Raw genomic sequence first — 20,408 nt, forward strand, 5'->3', positions numbered from 1 at the left:
GTTTTAAGTCACTAAGTTTAAAGTAATTTGTTACAGCAACACAGAGGAAAAAAACACCAAACAAACAAACAAACAAAAAACCCCAAAACCTGTTACAAAGCTCTAGAGACTGGGAAGATTACTGAGAGTGGAGCTTTCTGCGCAAGGAGGTGTAATCTGAAATAATACTGGAAGGATAGGTGGTGAATAGTAAACAAGTCACATAAGCATATGTACTGTAACTGGTATGCGATTGTTGAGCACTGGTTGGACAGCACGTGTTAAGCATTATATGGATGTAGCCCAATTTTTTCATCCCAAACGAATCTGGCCCTGTGGTATGTAATACTCAATATGAGACATGGGCGGTACAAAGGTGGTGAGTGCATGGTCACTAGGGTGGAAAAAGTTTACAATCAAGGTTATTAGAATATTCACACATAAAAAAGTTTTAATTTTTGGTAGAAAGAACTGATAAGGGCCATGCAGGGTCCGAGGAGTGTGGGAGGACTTAGGAATGTGCCCTGGACGAGAAATATGAGGACTGGGCCTCAAAAAGTGAGTTGAAGTGACTCAAACAGACATGATGTTCCTCCTTAAATGGAAATACGAGAAGTACACCGCACTGCCTTTGGAGTAGCCTTGCCAAAAAAATTTTAAAAAAAAGAAGAAAAAGAAAGGAAGAGAAGAAAAATGAAAAAAGACTTAAATATGGTCAAGACTCGAGAGCAAACTACCAATGTGCAGGAAATGCAGGTGATGGAAAAATATATTAATGACACCAGGGAGACACATTCAGTCAAATAAAAATGTAGAATGTTCAAAATTTCCAGAACAAATGATACAGATGACAAAAGATACTCACAGAAACCTTAAAATAGATTTTGGAGATATAGCAATTAATTGCAAAATAGAACTTGTTAAGATCGTGATTAAAAAATATCACTGTACAATGGTATTTTTGAGATAATTGTGGAAAAATAAAAACAGGCTAGCTGTACAATGATATTGAGGGACTATTTTTAATTTCAGTGGGTGAGGTAACCTTTAAAATATCATATCCATTAAACATGCATTGATGATTGTATTTATATGATAACATAGCTATTCATGAATTAGAAATTAAGGTCAAAGGGAAGAAATATGAAATGGAGACGGTTTTTTTTTAATGAGCTTTATAAAGACAGATGATGACAGATGTTGAGGAAAGGTATTTCACTGGTAGGTAATTGAAACAGGGTTCTAGGATTTGAAGTAGTCATTCATGTGTAATTCTTGAGACTAGTTGGAGATAAGCATAGATGTATGTTTTAAATCCAGATAATGAAATCCTAAAATATTCCAGAAGGTTGGGCTTCACAGTGTACAGACATTCCTGAATGTTTGGGGGGAAATATATTCCTCTTATAATGACTTTTCCTATGGCAAATGAACTTGCTTTCAAAAGTCAAAACCACTCTTGGCTCAATTCTAAACACTCATCTGCTCTTCATAGCACTTGACTTCTGTGTCTCTCTTTTTGAGCAAAGATTAGGCATTGCTCAAACTTTTATTCTCCCTCATTCCCCCATCTAAATCATCCCTCTCATAGAACCCTCCACTGTTATGGCATTAGGCATTACTGAGATTTTAGCTTCCAAAAGTGCGTCTAAAGACTTATGTTCCCGCCAGAATCTTCTCTACCTGGACTCCATACTTCCCACTACTCAGGCAAGAAGACTCAGAGTAACCAAGGAATCCTGCCTTTGCTTTCTGAGTACCACGTTTAATCTACTGTCAGGTATTACAGATGCTAACTTGTGTTTCTCACATACATTACATCTGCTTTATTGTAACTGTCAACAATCTCTTTGAGATATATATATATATATATATATATATATGATTATTTATTGCAAGAAAAGTCTAACTAGTCCCTCTCCTGCTTTACCCTGATTTTAATTTATGTTACTCAAATCTTTAGCTCAATCTTTTCTTCAGTCAATGTCAGCTCTTTGTTCAAAATGCCGTAACAACTGGCCGATTTAAGTGATTTAAGCATAAACCCATCAACCCCGACATTCAAAAAGTTCCTAATTATTTTCCTGTTATAAAACCATAAGGACTGTTTAAGCATTTGGTTCCACTCTCATTTTCAGTAGTAGTAGTAGCAGTACTACTAGTAGTAGTAGTATTGTACAATGGTACAGTCATCCCTTGGTATCCATGGGACATTGGTTCTAGGAACCCCCGCAGATACCAAAATCCATAGATGCTGAAGTCCCTTATGCATAGAAAATGCATAGATCAATGCACACAGTTGGGCCTCCGCATCCATGGATTCCCAACAGTGGATCAAAAACACGGTTAGATAAGTGCAAAAACCGGGAATACTGAAGGCCAACTATAGCACTACTACTACTACTAGTAGTAGTGGTAGTACTAGTAGTACACTAAGAAAGTGCCCCTTTATTATATTTTAGGACTTGAATAACCCGACTATAGTATTCTAAATCTGCTTTCCATTCTTGAACCTTCAAGGTATTTCATCAGTTTTCATGTAACTCCCTGATTATGTGGATTGGAGGATGGGTGCTTTCCTGATAGTGTCCTCCCCTTTCCTTCACACCTTCCTGTTTCTCCCAACAACCCCTGAGGCATCTTCTCTGAAGTTCTGAAAGTCCTGATCACAATTTTAAAACTACTCATTATAATATTACGGCTTGTCCTCTTCTAGAATGATATTCCCTACGTAGGCCATATACTCCTTCAAGTTGAAGATTTCACCTTAGTTTGTTTTTTTTCCCTCATCTTAACATAATGTAGAAGAGTGTGGTGTATATAATAAAGACTTGATAAATATTATTTAATAATTTTATTAATAATGTTTTTAAAGTATTAAAATATATATAATTCGTCATATTTCCTTCACATTTTATAGAAGCTCTGCTAGTTAGAAACATGCAATAACACAAGAAAGGGCAAAGTATAACTGCAGAAATCAATCATTTGACCAACATTTCTTTCCATTGGAATGCATTTAACTATCTGGAAATGTACCTTCTACAGATGTGAAGATTTTCTAGAGGTCTCTTTTTTAAATTGCTTATAAAAATCTTAACTAAAACCAGATCTAGTATTCAAGTATGGAAGAATTTGAGGAGTATATATTAGAACAAGTTCTTATTTATTTTCATTCTTTGTTTCATATATTGTAGATAATTTTCCATCCAGGAAAAAGATCTTTGTACTCAGTTTCACAGTAACTTGGTTATGTAACAGGTGTGTAAAAACTTTTAAGTCTTGTCTTTATTTTTTGCCAAAGCCATTTAAGCATAGAAATGTTGACTTATAGTTTGCACTTTTGTTTACATGGTATGCAGCTAGCAGAAAAAAAATTACAATTCTGTCATATTTTTTGAAATGAAACATAGAGTTGAATAAGAAAGAGTAATTAAATGGATGTCTGAATTATATGAATGAAATTTGTTGTGGGGAAAACTGAGTCATATTTTTTAAATGATTTTCTTGCATAATATTTTGTAGTAGTTAATACCTAAAAATAAAGATTTCTTCATAATTTATTATTTTTGAACTTAAATCTACCAGAATCAGTCTGAAGGTGGCTGATCATATACTATTATAGTATAATAAAATAAAAAGAGGTAAAAACTAGTTTTCAGTTCTTACAGGACACAAATTTAAACATTCAAATTTAGAAAAATAAGTTTTTTTTTTCATTTAAAAATTATATTCTATATATCTTAGTGGCTATTCTAAGTGGGAGCAGGTTAACTCTTTGTTTAAAAAAATGTCAATCTTTAAGTTAAAAAGCTCCCCTAGTTTATAATATGTATATTTTGAACATTAGAGTGTTATGATTTCTTTATTATTTTATGGTTTCTATATCCACAGTTAATTTGCATTTCTACGTATTGCATGTAAATCAACAGCAGGTTATTTTCTGGGACCTCAGACATTCTATAGTAGATTTCTGTTCCTCAGTTTCCTTTTCTATAATTTGTGACTGATAGTACCTACTCCATTGCATCATTTTGAGGAATAAACAAATTAATACATGAGAAAACCTTGTTACGGTTCTTGGGACACGAACTTTCAACACATACTATTAGCTGTTATTACATATTCTAATATGAATGACAGTAAAAAAGGGTCTTCAAACATGTAGAGATGTTCTGAATACCTGCCCTCCCTGCTGGACAGAAGATTCTGAGAGAGAGGTGCTCGTGTCTGCTTAGGTCACCCAGGCCCCCTGGCCAAGCACGATGCCCAACACAGAGAACTGCTAATGGCCACTCACTGAGTCAGCGAAGGGCTCAAAGACCAAGCTGGGGAGATATGAGAAGACTCCAGGATGATTAAGCAGCTGCCCCGTACCTGCTATGATTCCATAGCCAGTATTATGTTGTTGACACGTAACTGGTATTACATTTAACTAAATTAAGTTAAATTGGGGGTTAGTGATTTAAGAGTAGTTTTCTATGCTTTGATATAGTCTTGTTAAGACTGTATATAACCCAAAATGCAAGTAACTGCATTTCAGTGCCGTTTTGTTCTTATACAATTTGATGACCAACTAGAAAACATTTAAAAAGTTATATTCAATGACAATTTCATACTTTTAGTAAATATATTTTCAATATAAAATATATATGAAACAATAAAATACAATTTATTTCATTTATTTCAAATATGCATTATGATATATAAAGAATGAGAATTTTATTAAGTTTATAGGTAAGGCTTCCCATTCATTTTCATTCCTCATATTTAAAATCTTTTCCTTAGGCTTACTGTATTCCCAAGTATCTAACTTTTTATAAGATTATCAGCTAAAATCAAACTTTTTGATGAGCAAAGAGATATTGTTTATCTTATGTTTACCAAATGTATGCTTCATTTACCATTTTTATTAATTAATCTTTCAACATTTGTTCTTTTGGTTGATGTTAGAAATACAGAGTTAAACAAAATACTGTCTTTTAAAAAGCAATCTTTTATATTGTTATGCTTTCAAAATTAATGCATGTCTCATAAGCAAAATATTTACACATAATGTATAAAACCAAGAACTGACTTTTTCAGTATCTTCCACATTATAGAAGCTTTTTATACAACATGACACAGTAAATGTATGTTTGCAAAGTGAAGATCTGCCAAATATTTATGTCACATCACAGGGTTATCTGATTGTGTAATGGAAAAACCCTGTCATAGTACATAACACCAGTACTAGTTTCAAGTTGCTGTGAGAACCCAGCTTCTTGATTTACGTAGGCTTAACACTGATAAAACTTTGTTATATTTAGATTTACATGCATGTGATCTGTTAATGGCAGCATGTGTGCATGAATACATAGGTGTGTACTCACATAGACAGGTAGCCTAAAATACACACGCTGCCCTACACTGCCCTGAAAATCCCTGTGTGGATTATCACCAGCTAATGCAGGGAAGATAGTCTTATAAGTGCTTGGATCCTAAGGTAGGTATTAAAGCTAACATAACACGAGTCAAAGAGAAGAAGAATAGCCTCATGTGCTGTTTTTACATATGGGATAGATTAATTTTAGTAAGTTGGCAACAAATGTATCCTTGCAATCAAATGTCAATCTACTAAATTTTTATTAGCTTCATTAAAATTTGGCTTCAATTAGGATCCTCTGGGGGGAACAGAGCCATAGGCCCCCAAAACTCAATTTTCTATCAAATATTTCAATATGTTCTGAAACTTACACTAAAAACTCTATTTCATTGGTTGAATATGCCCTTGAATTAGAAACATAATTTGTGAATCAGAGCCACATGCTGCCTTCTCCATCCATTCACCAGCAAAGTAGCAATAAAGCATTACAAAATTATATTACATCAATTTTTCCTTAGGCAAATTTGTTATCATTTAAGTTGCTGTTTCTGAGTGCTAATATGAACACAGCCTGGTAGGGAAAAGAATTACATTGGCATTTGTAATTTTATTTTCAGTGATTTGCTTATAGAACTGAAAAGCAAAATCTGTGTTGTTATTCTGAAAAAAAAAAAGTAATAACCTTAGGCTAATTTCTCAAGGAAATTAAATTTGAGTTAGAGCAAAGCAGACTAAAGACCAGATTTTTCATAAAGGCTCTGTTTACACAGTTCCTTTCAACAAACATTTCCTGAGAGTCTACTGGGGATAAGACTACCCAAGTTGTGTCAGATCAGCACTACCCTCTGTTATTTAAGTGAAGAGGGGAGAGACAGTTCTGAGAGGATGGTATGGGCAAAAAAGTCACATACTTCTGGAAACTAAGAAGTTGTGATCTTAAAAATCACTCAAGCAATGGTTCGGATATTTTCGAGTTGTCTTAGAGCCATCTGGACGACTCACATCCCCATCCTGTTGACAGATCCTGGGCCCCTATGTTCTTGATTTGCCCTCCACGTGATTTTGTTACACAATGTTGAAGGACCAGTGCATGAGAGTGACTGAGCCCAGTAAAGAAATGGAGCAGAAACACCAACACAAAGTCTAAGAAGAGAGTGGATGGTCGAGGTGTCAGCTGAGATCTTTGAGGTCTTCTCCTGTGAAGGTCAGTGAAAATTCAGAAAAAGAGGGAATAATGTCATGAAAATATAGTCCAGTCAAGTGGAGAATGATGAGAATGATGCCATGGCAAAATAGTCCAAAGATGGGTGTACAATGTCAGGAAAGAGACAGTAGAGACAGAGAAGGAGAAAGAGAAGAGAGAAAAATACCATCCTATTAGGTTGATGCAAAAGTAATTGCAGTTTAAAAGGTTAAAAATAATTGCAAAAACTGCAATTACTTTTGCACCAACCTAATAGAAAAGATGAGGGATGGCTCCAGAGATCCACTGAAAAGATTAACTTGGGAAAGAAGGCCATTTCTTCCCTTGACTGAAAAAGGAGAAGATGTGTAAAGACAGCAAGTTTGAGAAGGTAGGGCAGAGTGGAGGGTGGAGAAGATTAAAGGCATTGTGTAAATGCTTCTTCATCTGATGAAGGTGAAGAGAGTATGTCAGTGGTTAAGAGACAGTAGAAACAAAGGTGGTTGGATTTATAAAAAGTTGCTTAGTGATAAAGCAAGAAAAATTAAAACAATATCAAAGTTTGAAGGATCCCACTCTATCATTGTAGTAAGAACGTTTCATTAGGCATTTTACATCATGTATGAAATTTACTGAAATAAATGATGTAGTAAATAAATATTATTTCCCAGTTTGCAAAACACTGAAATTTGGACTTCTCATCCTAATGGTGTTTTTGCAGCCATCATAGGAAATTATTCTACCGATTATTAATTTTTATGGATGTCAGTTGCAGAAACTTCAGAAAATAAGAAAAAATAGGGAGTATTGGTTAAACATTTTTACACTACATTTAAATAGATATAATGGCGATAATAGTTTAGGAATAAAAATATATTTCCTTTTCTTCCTTGAATCATACCCTTTTATGACCTTGATCATTAAGGCTGATCTTAGCATTTTATTTGCTCCAAAAAATAGAGAAAGGACTCACCTGGGGAAATAAAGGGGTCAACGATCAGCTTGGAGTCCTAAAAATGACTTTCTGAAGTCCATAAAATGAAAATAGTTTCCAGGTTTCATTGAGAAGATAATGGTGTTTTAGTATTACTTGCATTCTATGTAACATATGAAAAGCTGAGATAGAATTCTACTACAGGAGGGAGAACTCAGACTTTAATATGAAGGACTATAAAAACCCAAATATCCAGTCAAAGGGAATTATGAGAAGGAAAATGGGACAGAAAATGAAAGCAGGGGCAGAGAGAGGATGAGTATGTGAACGATGGCATTGGACTCCCAGGTGCCTCCTGGTTCCCAGTCTGGAATCCTAAATTTGGGACTGCAGAAGGTTCAGGGAAGAGCCCAAAGCAGAGTTTCCCATTTGGGACACTGTGAGGAGTCATTTTGTAGGATTCTCTGTTTATTAACTGGTATAGAAACGTTTGAGTAAAATTAGTAGTTGACTTGGTTGAGCAGATGGAGAGCATATGCTTATTTCCTAACTTCCTCCCATCTATACACACACTTCTATAGGGGACATGGAAAAGTCAGAGGTCCACACATGTCCCGGAGGAATGGCTGACAGTGCTGGGCTGGTGAGTTTACTGGGGAAAGCAGAGCATCTGTAGTGAAACGATCCTGTAGCAAAGGTCCAAGCAGCAAAGCAGAAGCTGAGTGGGGAGAATCGCATCACAACCTCAGGAATAGATTGCAACTCCACCCAGAATTAAGATAGGGCTAAAGCAATAGGGGTAACTACTGAATTCTTACCAATCTGAGAGAGGAGATAAATTCATTCAGCAAATATTTACTGGCTACGTACCATATGGCACTCATTGTTCTAAAAACTAGGGATATAGCAGTAAAGAAATCAGTCTTCCCCTAACCATGGAGCTTCCATTCTGATGGTAGGAAACAGATAATTTATAAACGTGTGTGTGTGGGTGTGTGTGTGTGTGTGTAAAATTTTTTTAATTTTTTAAAAAAAAATCACTTAATTTTTTACGTGATTATGGGACTGGAGCTTTCAATTTTGTTAAGGAAAGGCCTCTGCAATAATGGTCCGTTTGAATGTAAACTTGCAGAGGTAAGAAAAGCCACAAGGATAACTTGAGGAAAATTATTCCAAGTAGAGGAAAAAGCTAAGTCTTTTAAGAAAAACAGTCCTTGTTCTGTTTGAGGAATAAGAGGCAAACTAGTGTGTCCAAGGAGGAGAGAAGGGGAAAGTGAAAGGGCGCAGTAAGACTGAAGTCAAAGATATAGCAGGGGCCAGACAGTGTAGGCTTCTGGAAGAGTGTTTGGTTATACTGTGAAGGAGGTGGAAAGCCATTGTATAAATCGATCAGCACAGTGCCATAATCTGATAGATAGTAAAAGAATTGCTGAGGCTGTTCTGTGAGAATAAACTATCATTATAAACAAACACAGAGAGACTGGTCATGTGGCAATCAGCAGGACAAGGACGGTGGCTTGGGCCACACTGGTAGGGGAAGAGGTGCTGAGCAGCTGTCAGAGTCCTGATAAATTGTAAGAGTAAATCCAACTGAATTTGCTGACAGATTGGATGTGACGTGTGAGAAAGAGACAGAAGTCAATATGACTCCAAGGTTTTTTGGCACAAGCCACTGGGGAAGACTGTTAATAGGAATGTGTTTGTGACAGCATGTGGGTGAGGGTGGGAAAGTAAGAGTCCCAGTGTGTGTTGAACCTTTGCTATCAGTTACTGCATATCCGTTGATGCCACGAAGAAACAAGGCTGATAGGTGTACAAGAGATCGTTCCATGAAATCCAAAAGATCCTGGGGCTACATATATATATATATATATATATATATATATATATATATATATATATATATATACATAGATCTGAGAGACTAATTCTCCCCAGACAAGGTGAAGCAGACGTATGTCCCCAGGCCAGAGGAGCACAAAGTAGGAGAGGAAATTTTAAAGACTAAATATTTATCAAAAGAAAGAATCTATCAGGGTCTAAATAAGTTATTGGAGTAGTCTGAGGTAACCTTCAGTGTCTCTGTAGGAACTTGAATTAAAACATTATATTCTGTTGTACAAAAGAATATTTAGCTTCTGTATTTCCTGTAACAGATCTCATGTTTCTGTATCTCCATCAAATGGGTAGTGGGTGAAAATTAAATTCCTCCCTACTCATCAAATGTTCTTATGTTATTGTAATTGCTTTCTTTTATGTATTGAGCTACATGGTAGAAGCCAGTATTTTTATTTTGATTAACTAAAAAATACAAAATGTCAATAAAACTTGCTACTCAACATAATACGTAATACTTTCCTGCTGCTAGTGCATAAACTTACACTGATGATAATGACCCGGTGAGGGCTTAGTAGAGGAAAAAAGGAGTAGGAAAAATAAAATAAGATGGTCGTTTCCATGGAATAAATTATTGTCATCTTTCATTTATATAACAATATGTATTGGTTAATAATGATTGAGAATGGACCATTTATCACTATGGCTCAGATGCTAGAATATGGTGGTGAATAAGATAGAGCAAATTCCTACTTTCATAGCACTGAATATTTTGTCAGTGAGACAGATAATAAGTAATTAATTTAAAAGATAAATAAAGAATCATCATGTCAGTGATAATTGCTATGAGAATAGAATTTAGTAAGGAGACAGAGAGAAACTGTAAGCCAGGGAATTGTTCTAGGTAAGGTGGTTAGGAAAGGCTTTTCTGATATGATGGCATTTGTGAAGCGATACCAAATAGCAAAAGAGAAAAGCTGTATTTCCGTGACTTTATTTCTATTACAGAGAGATAGATGATAGAGATAGATGCAAAAAAGTGAATAAATTTATTAGCCATAACTTTTATTGTCTTTCAAAGTAATAAGTCATATAATGTATGTAACCTCAAAATCATGACTGGTTTGGTTCTGCATGTAAAGAGCTTGGAAGTCACCACGTAGTTCTAAAATAAATATTGGGTAGCTATGAAGGAGTGATTTGTTCATCTTTTAATAAAATAAACAACAATGATGCAAGCGCTGGCAGGGAGGAATAAAGATTATTTTGTCACTTCACACTATTAGTGAAGTGTTATTTGAAAGTGAAGTTGGATTAGCTGCAAATAAATATTGCAAACTCTAGGGTAACGACTGAAAAAACCTAAAAAAAGAAATACAGTAGTCCCACCTTATCCATGGGGGATATATCACAAGAGCCCCAGTGGATGCCTGTATTCACTTAATTTCTATGCTTAATTAATCACTGACTTACAAAAAGCACACTTCTGGTTCTCAACCTCTAAAATTATGTTTATATTATGTAGAGATCTTTTTTCTGAAAGAGACATCTCAAGGAATTTCAGCCTCTTTCTGAATGGCACGATGGAGACTCAATAGATATGCTAGAACATGGCATTAATCGGTATAAAGTCATGTTTCCGGCTTATTAGAAAAGTAAGGCTATTACAGATGGAGTAACAATATTGTTTAATCAAGCCAGATTGGGGAAAATGAAATTTGGCTGATGATCAGAACTAGTGGAAGAGAGCTTTTATTAATTAGGCCAGATGGTGACCAATAATAGCAATCTTGTAGAAAAGAGTTACATTCAATTGATAGCTGTCAATTAGCATTAGGTAAATGCTGCTGAGATTAGAAAAGGTTTTCCTAAAAAGTTCACTTCCTTGATTTTACTCCTGGACTTTTTCTTTAGTGTAAGTGGTACCAAGCCAACCAAGTTTCCTCAGAGTATGTGGCAGCCACATGGAGTTATTCATTCTCTGTTAAAATATCTTCAAAAATGTGCATTAATCATGTACTGGGAACCCGGTAACTACTGGGGATGAAGTTAACTTAAATATTTTGCAGGAGATTAGAATCTTGGGTCACAGCAAATGTCAGGAGGCACAGAATTCAGAATATTTAAATAAAATAAAGCATTCATATGCATAAGTTATTTTGAACACGGCAAAACGAAATAAATATGCATATTACATATTAATTTACCCAAGCTATGCCTTAGTGTGCAAGCGTAACTATACAAGTGTAATTTGTTGTTCAGTAAGTATTGTTTCTTTTTCTTTTCTCTCCTCTCTCTCTCTCTCTCTATTTACTTTTCAGAAGGACACTGAGTGACTGCAAAATGAACTGAAAATTTCTTGAGGTCAGTACATTGGGAAACATAGAATAATAGCAAGACTGGCAAGCAGGGCCTCGCATGCATGCCAGCTCCGATCACCTGGGAAGAATTCTGACGGTAAAGTTGGAATTAGTGGTCTAGTCATCTGATCCCACAACCAGGTGTTTAAACCAAGGAGGCGAGCTGATGACTGTCACTCTGTCCTGAGAAGGTTTACCTGGAGGTGAGAGAGGGTTGAAAGAGATGCACTGCTCTCAGAGGCCGGCTCTGAGTAGGAAAGAACGGCTAGGCACACGTCGCTGCCACCCTAACAGAGGGTGCTGTAGAGTAAAAGAACTCTGGAGGGCCACCAAGGTATAATCACTCAGAGGCCAGGCATCCAAGGGTAACTGGAAATCCTGGCTTAAAAATAACCCTGCTGGCTTTAACAACTTCAATAGCTAAGCAAAGCAATGGTTTGTAGGGTGTGTCGTGATAAAGACTTCAGCCAGATTTATAACAGAAATATCAGGGTTTTTGACAAAAACGCAGAGTTAAATAAACTATGAACTAACAGACGAGTAAATTATGTTTGACACGCAGAATCAATAAACAAAAAGGACTATCAATTAGGCAGCACGTAAAATTAAGTGAGACAACTACAATTATAATGAAGTCAAAGATAAAAGACAGATGGAAAGAAGTACAATACAAAAGGAGTGATTTCCTTTGTTGAAAGGTTTTAACAAATCATTAGAGAAAGGTTCAGAATCCATTTGAAAAACAGACAAAGGGTATTAACAGGTGTGCAGAAAGTTGGTCTATTTCATCCACTGATTAAAACTTGTCAGCTTCAAATGACATAGGATATCGACTTTCAGAAGGACAACCTGGGGACCTCCACTGACCTGCCCACAGTGAAACTGGTGAAACTCATTGTAAACAACCTAACCATGTAGAGCTTGTGACAATGGTCCTAAGAGCAAGCAACAAATAAAGAACCTATTCAAGAAAAATCTATGAAAATTTGGTAAGAAAAGTAAGAAACGGGGCTATTTGGACCAAGACCACTCTATCTCCCCACTCCCATCTCAGCCAGGCAGATTCTTCCTTAGGTGTCTAAAGCCAGAACCCCGGCTTCTGCCCCCACGGCTCCCAGCTGGACAGCTTTTCTCCTGGGAGGACTTCAGTGTTTCTCCTTTTTCTCCAGCTACTTGCTGCTGCAGCTAATCCCTGGGCAAGTGGGTGAGGAAAGATGGCCCCTTCTTTGGTCCAGATCCCACTAACAAAATGGAGCCCAGTGCACTGAGAATACTGGGGATTCCATGGCCGTTACCCTGGCCTACATTTCATTTCTTTTTGCCCAAACGCGTCAGAGTGTCACACACATAGCGGGTGTTCAATATGTGTTTAATAGAAAGATAGGGGTTAGGGAAGAAGGAAGAAAAGGAGACATAAAGAGAAGAGGCATGCAGTGAACATTTGAGTAGCAACCAGAAAGTTTATATGCCAAATGTCAACATCAGTAGGATATTATATATAAATGATGTTTGAATCCAATTTAAAATTTGTTCTGGAAGAAAGGGCCAATTGCATGGTAAACTCCAGTTTATTTTTTTTCAACTTTGTGACAGAATTGATGGTCCAGTGAGCCTTTAAAACACCATTTTCACAATAAAACTAGTTCTTGGCTTTGCTTTTATTGTATACAATTTTGATTTACTGAGTTGAATTTTGCAGTTCTAAGTAGAAAAGTTTATGAACAGACCTATTCCCTTTGGCATTTATATTCTCTTCTGGTAACAGGTGCTTTTATTTCATTACAGAAGAACAGACTTTTCCCTATAAATCAATATAGCATTTCTTTGTTACAAGCTCAATTTCTGGTTTTACTGCATTCTCTTGGATTACACTCAGTAGGGGTGCCAAACATATCTCTAGTATTGGTGGATCGGTTCATGGCATTTGTTTATTTTTTTTCCCTTAATGAGACAAGTACAGTGCATATTCTTTTTTAAAACTGACAGTAAAAGTAATTTCATGTGATTTATCAAAGGGCTCGCATCTTTAACAAATTTTCAATTTTATCTAACAGAACAAGATTCTTTTAATATGTAACTTCTGCATTTACTTAACTTACTACATATCTTTGTGAAACTAATTTGCCATCTTTATGGAAAATGAGATATATATATATATATATATATATATATATATATATGTATATATATATGGTATGACATAACTGGTTTAATTGCTTTGGAGACTGTCTAATTTAGATTAATTAAATCCTGCTTAACATGTAACTGTGAAGGTCTTGAAAAATGTCCTTACTCTTAGAAACATTAGCACTGTGATCTTTAATCAGAAGAAATCTTAATAGCGAGCGATGGAACAGGGAAACAAACATTTCGAGCCTCATAAATTAGATAGTTGTGCTCTTTCATTTCATAATAATGAAAATCTGAGATTTATTGATGGCAATATAATACATGCCGCTGGGCTTTGGAGGGCACAAAGATACTTCATATAACTTCTTACAAAGTCTTGTTTTAGTTTATCATTTCTAAATAATATTTTATTTGGAAAATTCAGTGACTAAGAAGGAGAATATTTGACGAAACCATGTTGTTGTAACATTTATAAGGACGTGAACTAGAGACGTTTGCAATGCAACAACATACGTGCTCCCCATCTTTTTCTCTTTGTCGCCTACCTAGAAAATGATAATAGTATTTCCAGGGCACGTATGGTGAGCTGACAAAGCTGGCGCTGAAAGGGGAGGGAGCTGCTAGCTGCTGAGAGAAACCCTACTCTGCATGGGTGGGCCACTCTGTTCTCTAAAATTTATGCTCAAGTAGCGTATGACTGCTTTTTAGGCAGTTCACCTGAGTATTTGTTACATATATGCAAGCAACATATGAGTATAATAAGTATTTATCATTTTCATAAGTCCTTGGACTTCATTTAGATTTTCTTCCATTATGACTTCTTTTTCTTGTTCACTTAGAATTCACTATCACTATTAAGTTTCATACTCATTACTTTCCTTGCTTTTTATTATTTCCAGTAGCCCCATATTCTTTGAACTCCGGCGAAACGGTTTTGTTTCTATCTATGTAAACCTTGGCAAAATGTCTTGTATTAGTCTTATGAGGCATCTGTCTGAATTTGGCTTAATACAGAATTTGGGACAGTGGCAGAGCCGGAAGAGGTTATCGGTTTCTGCTTGGTGTTGTCATGATCATAACCCATGGCTTAGAGGGCAGGAACTCCCTCACTAAATCACAATAGCATCAGCCTGAGCCTCCAAAAGCAAAACTTAGTGGATGATTTGTGTCCCAAAGTCAAGCAGCACCAGCAGCAAAAAGGACCCAATGCTGAAGTGGAGGGTTGATGAACGACCTACGTGCCATTCTACCCCACATGTTAGGTTGTGATGGGCCCATAGTTTGGTGACAGCACTGAGTGAATTAGTGGGTGAGTCAAAGCTTATTTGAAAAGGTCAGACAGATAGAGACCAGACTTGTGAGCGGGAACTACCCAATCGCCTGGATGGTGATTTACAGCAGTGCAAGGAGGGTGTTGATCTGGTTGGCCTTTGAAAGGCCACTAAGGAAACAAACCAAAGATTGGTACCATTGCCCCTCCACTTGTTTTCTTCCTGTAATCACTACCTGTTTGTTTGTTTTTAAAAACCTTCCTATTATCGAATTAGAATATGTTGCATAGTTATGCACGAGGAGTCAATATTCTCTCAAATTTTAACCTAAACTACTTAGAGAAAGAAAACCAGAAGCTTTTCTTCCTCCTTCCATTTATAGTGTATGTACATGCATTAAATATCAGCAGATAAAAATGTGCAAAGAAAGAACGATGAGTAGTTTCAAGCTCATGAGCCACGCCATGGAATTGCATCTGTTTCTATTTGTTCATCTGCCACCTGTGGAGCAGCACTTGCATTTGCTAAGCCATTTGCAATCACTAAAATTTATGTTATTTAGACAGATTAAATGAAAGGAATAAAAGACATGAGAAAGAAACCAAGATTTTGGAGTATTTTACAAGCTCTTTTGAAAAAAAAAAAAGACTAATGATGAGTCTTAGATGGATTTTTATGCAAATAAAACACAGAAAAAAAACCCTCAATCTTATGCACAGGGTGCTTTTAGACTTAATGAATAGCTCAAAATTAGTAAATTATATAAAACTTAGCATGGAAGAAATACACTCTCAAGAGGAATCACCCAACAATTTTCCAGCGAAAAAATTGCTTTTCATATTGTGCCCTAATGATTATATTCTGCCTTAATAAGTTTTAATATTCTTCTTTCTCCCTCTCCTTATCCCTCTCTCTGTGTTTGTCTCTGTCTCTGTCTGTCTCTGTGTTTCTCTCTGTCCCTCTCTGTTATATTTATGGATATATGTGTACATGTTTGTGTGTGTGTGTACTTATAGACATACAGGTATATGTGTTTGTGTGTGTATATATACCTATATAATTTTTCTACCTCCATTTTCAATTGTTTACTTTCTGCAGCTGTATAACTAATGAAAATACAATTAATTGTTGCTCCAGTCAATGCATATACAATATTACTGATTTCCAAGGGAAGATGTGCAATTTAAAAAATATATTCTTAGAGTAAAAATAATAGAAATTGAGCAGACATAAAATCCCTTTTCCATTGTTTCAAATATTATCATGAACTTAAAACAGACCTACATTGTTTTATCATTTTTATTCAAATAATAAATTAATAGTGAGATAAATAACTGCCATAGTGTGAACATTTTTGTGAAAAAAACATTTTGAGCAAAATAATCAGTTCACTCACATACACGTGTGTTTTTTGTTTGTGCAGTTTGAAAAGCCTAGAAATGGAAGGTAATTGACACTGCAGTTTTATTTTTTTCTTTAAAGCATCCTTTGCTTATATTTAGTTTTAATAATTTTAAAATTATTAAATGTAGGAATTTAATATGTAGGAAAAGACGTAGCATGGTAACAAGGTGTATAAGGGATTTTAGTTGCTTCTGACTGGAGTGGATAGAGTGGTGACCTGAGAAGAGATTCAGGAATAGCAATGGAATGGCCAAGGAGACAAAGGTTGGGGCCATATCCCAGGGTCACTGAGGACTGGGAGAATGTTAGGATCCTTCATTCACTTGGTGTGACAGATGCTCCTTCTGCTTTCCCCATGCCTGTGTGTATATATACTATATATAGTCGGACAACTAAGTTTGCAAACTTTCCACCATGTAAGGCCATATATAAATATATATACATATATATGTACATATATACATATAACCACACACACACACATACATATATACATACATATGTATATATGTGTGTGTGTATATATATATGTACATACATATACATGTATATGTATATATATCCTGGAAGAGGTGTATTGGCTACAACTTTTGAATAAACAATCCTGTCTCTATATCCAGTAGGTTTGAAACAAGTAGAACTTGGTGGATTCTGGAAATGCAGGACAAACAGAAAAAGCCAAAAAGGATGGGAGTGGGAGCGGAGAGGGGGCAAAACGTTCTGTACATCTTGGCACTTGGAAGGGAGGAGGCAGTGCTGCAAAGACCACATACACTGAGATCAAGATGGGCAGTGAGGATGGAATCCTGCAACCAGGCAAGTACTATAAGGACCCAGAAACAGCCAAGGAGAAGGAGATTAAAGAACCAGATGCATAAGGGGTTGGACATTTCTATGGAAAATACAAGTCCCAAACGGGCTAGGCAGAACAGCAAGCCCAGGCTACCAGTAACAAATACTAAGGGGATTTTTTATAGTGTGTCCCAGATACTTTTTCTCCTTCTTACACGTTTTTTACCTACTCTTCCTAACCAGCTCTAGGAATACTCTAGAATCCCAAATAGACTGGGAAGTCAGACAGACCTGGCAGTTTCCATTTTTCCTGACTGTCCTAAATACTGGTACCTATACTCCAAGAAATGTTGGGAAAACATGAAACCTGATACTCTCTGCGTTAGCTAAATTCTGATTTTCAATGTGTAGGGTAATAGCAAAACATTGTAGGTGATGATGTTGATAAACACAAAAAGAACAAACAAGACAAAATCTTAGCATTGGAAGACTATTTGAAGCTAAAATTGCCTGTACAACTTCTCATTCCACGTATCACATCCTAGTGACAGGATTTGGCAGAACAAGGTTTAGGGGATGTGTTAGCTAAGTAATATACTATGGGAATAAGTTTGCTTTCTGAAGATTTCCATCAGGATGTGGCTTCTATTTCAGTTAGAATTTATTGCGTTAGACTTCACTCCGTAGTACCCTAAAAAGATCATGTGGTTTATGATATAAAGCAGAGATGACACATACAACAATCCTAAAGAGGGTATCAAGAGTCTGCCAAAATTTAACTCATTTCAATTTAGTACAGATGAAATGATTTTATTGAGAACGAATCCATCTATTTACTGTCCTTGTCTACCAGTTCTTGATCTCTGTTCTGTAGTTAGATAGAATAAGAGCAAATTATATCCCTTCAGATATTTTAAACTTTCTTCTTATCACATCTGCACTAGGACATTATAACTTCTAGTCTCACCCCCATATCTCCTTGCCACACACACACAGACACACAGGTGCATTCTTCTTCAAACTAAGCATGGCAGAATATCTGAACTGTTCATCATCTTGTTTGATTGCCTTTCAATATTCTCAAAGTCTTGAGTGTTTAACTAGACATATTTTCATATGTTACCCAGAATGGAACACAATATCATAGGGGGGCTGTTTCTTCTTTCAGTGACCATGTTCTACTACCCACTCATATAGAGCTTACAGTCCTGCAATCCTTTGCTTCTGTCCTCCATTCTTTCCTTGATATAAACGTTTTCTCCAACCATTCATAACATCTCTTTAGGGACTTGACTGAACAAAATATTGTAAATCTTACTATTTCTCTTTATGACATTCTCGGTGGTTTTAACCATTAACCTTGTGGCTCAATCTCCTTTTTTAATACCACCTTACAAATAAATATATGTTTCTTAGTTACAGTTTTTATTTGTCCAAACTTGACTTTGTGTATTTTTCCTGACACAACTGACTTGCTTGGCTTAAAAAACAAACAAACAGATTTAAAAAACAACCTGAAAGCTGAACTGGGTCCCTGACTTTTGAACCTAGAGTGTTGTGCTCCCAAATTGTGCCAGAAGGTTCATATTGGTAAGAACAGTATCCAAATAGCTGAGAATTTCTTTTAAGTACAATATTCCCAAAATGTACTGACACATTTAATGCTATGCTGGACCTCTAGCTAGAACATGGCATCACTTGGAAGTAGTCTTATGAGGAGATAAAAACAAACACCTAATTCTGATCAATTGGTAGACCTAAATGCCAACATAAGGGTAATATAGGGAGAAGAAGTGCTGTAGTATTGCCACAATAGCCAGATAGTGAGAAACTCCAAAGGACAAACATACTGCAAGAGTAGGTGATCTATACAGTAAAAGTTGCAAACATTTACTTCATTTGTTTTGAAATTAGAAATTTGAACACTATTAAATGTTGGATGACATCAAGAAATTATTGTATTTTTTGTGGGGTTATCACTTCGTAAGGGATGTAAATGTCTAACTATTATGTTGCTTTATACACCGGAAACTAATAAAAAAAAAGAAAGTGTTGTTTTCTTTTGTGATAATGACATGGTAGTTACATTTTTTTTTTAAAAAAGTCTTATCTTTTAGAGATCATAATAAAATATTTACAGCTGAAAAGATGTAACTTCTGGGATTGGCTTCAAAATAATCCATGAATGGAGAATTATGTGGGTAGAAATTAAACAAGACTGGAAGTGAACTGACAATTGTTAAAGCCGATTGATGGTTATATGGGATGTCATTGTATTATTCTGTATATTTTTGTATATGTATATGTTTTACGTAATGTTTTTAAAGTTTTATATACACATATACACAGATGTATATGATTTTTTTACATAGGTTATTGACTAAATCGCTGATGTAAATACACACACACACACACACACACACACACACAAAACTATGCATAAGTGATCATATAAGAAACTTTTTTGATTTTGGGTTCAAAAGGACTCTATTCCTACTTCTAAAGGGTTCAGGTAATATTTAGAAAAAAGTAACAGAAATTAAAATGCTAAACTGAAGTGCTGGAATCAACTGGTAGACCTAAATGCCAAAATAGAAAATGTAAATTATACTGTGAGATCTGTCTCTCTGACAAATGCAAATGCAATGAAGGAGGCAGAAAACAAGTACCAAGACGGTGTGATTAATGTTCTAAAACATGCAGATCAATTGTGCTATGTGGAAACAAAAGGGAACTCAGGACTAATTCTGCCTACTTGGGTACAGTACAGTATGAGATACGTGGAGGAAAAACAGTCAAAGAGGACAAAAACATGGGTTGGGGTTGACACTCAATTTTGAAAATTTCCAAATGTGACAAAAAATTTGAAGTCAATCATGCAGGGAAGTCTTAGAGTTCTGTATTATAGCAAATTACCTTGAAAAATAATGCTAAAGTAAAAATATTCCTCTAATTTTGTGGGGGCGAATAGGAAAGGGAAAGATTTGAAGACAGGAGGCTTGGTTGGAAGGCTATTCTGAATGCACAAGCACACATGCAGGCATACACGCACGCACACACACAATGTATATGCATTACAAGATCTTTCTCTTTTTTGTCCTTGGTATGGTGCTCTACATAATAACAGCTGCATAATGCATGTTTAACAGAAATT

Source organism: Rhinolophus ferrumequinum, chromosome 18 (assembly GCF_004115265.2).
Source record: "Rhinolophus ferrumequinum isolate MPI-CBG mRhiFer1 chromosome 18, mRhiFer1_v1.p, whole genome shotgun sequence".
Lineage (NCBI taxonomy): Eukaryota > Metazoa > Chordata > Mammalia > Chiroptera > Rhinolophidae > Rhinolophus > Rhinolophus ferrumequinum.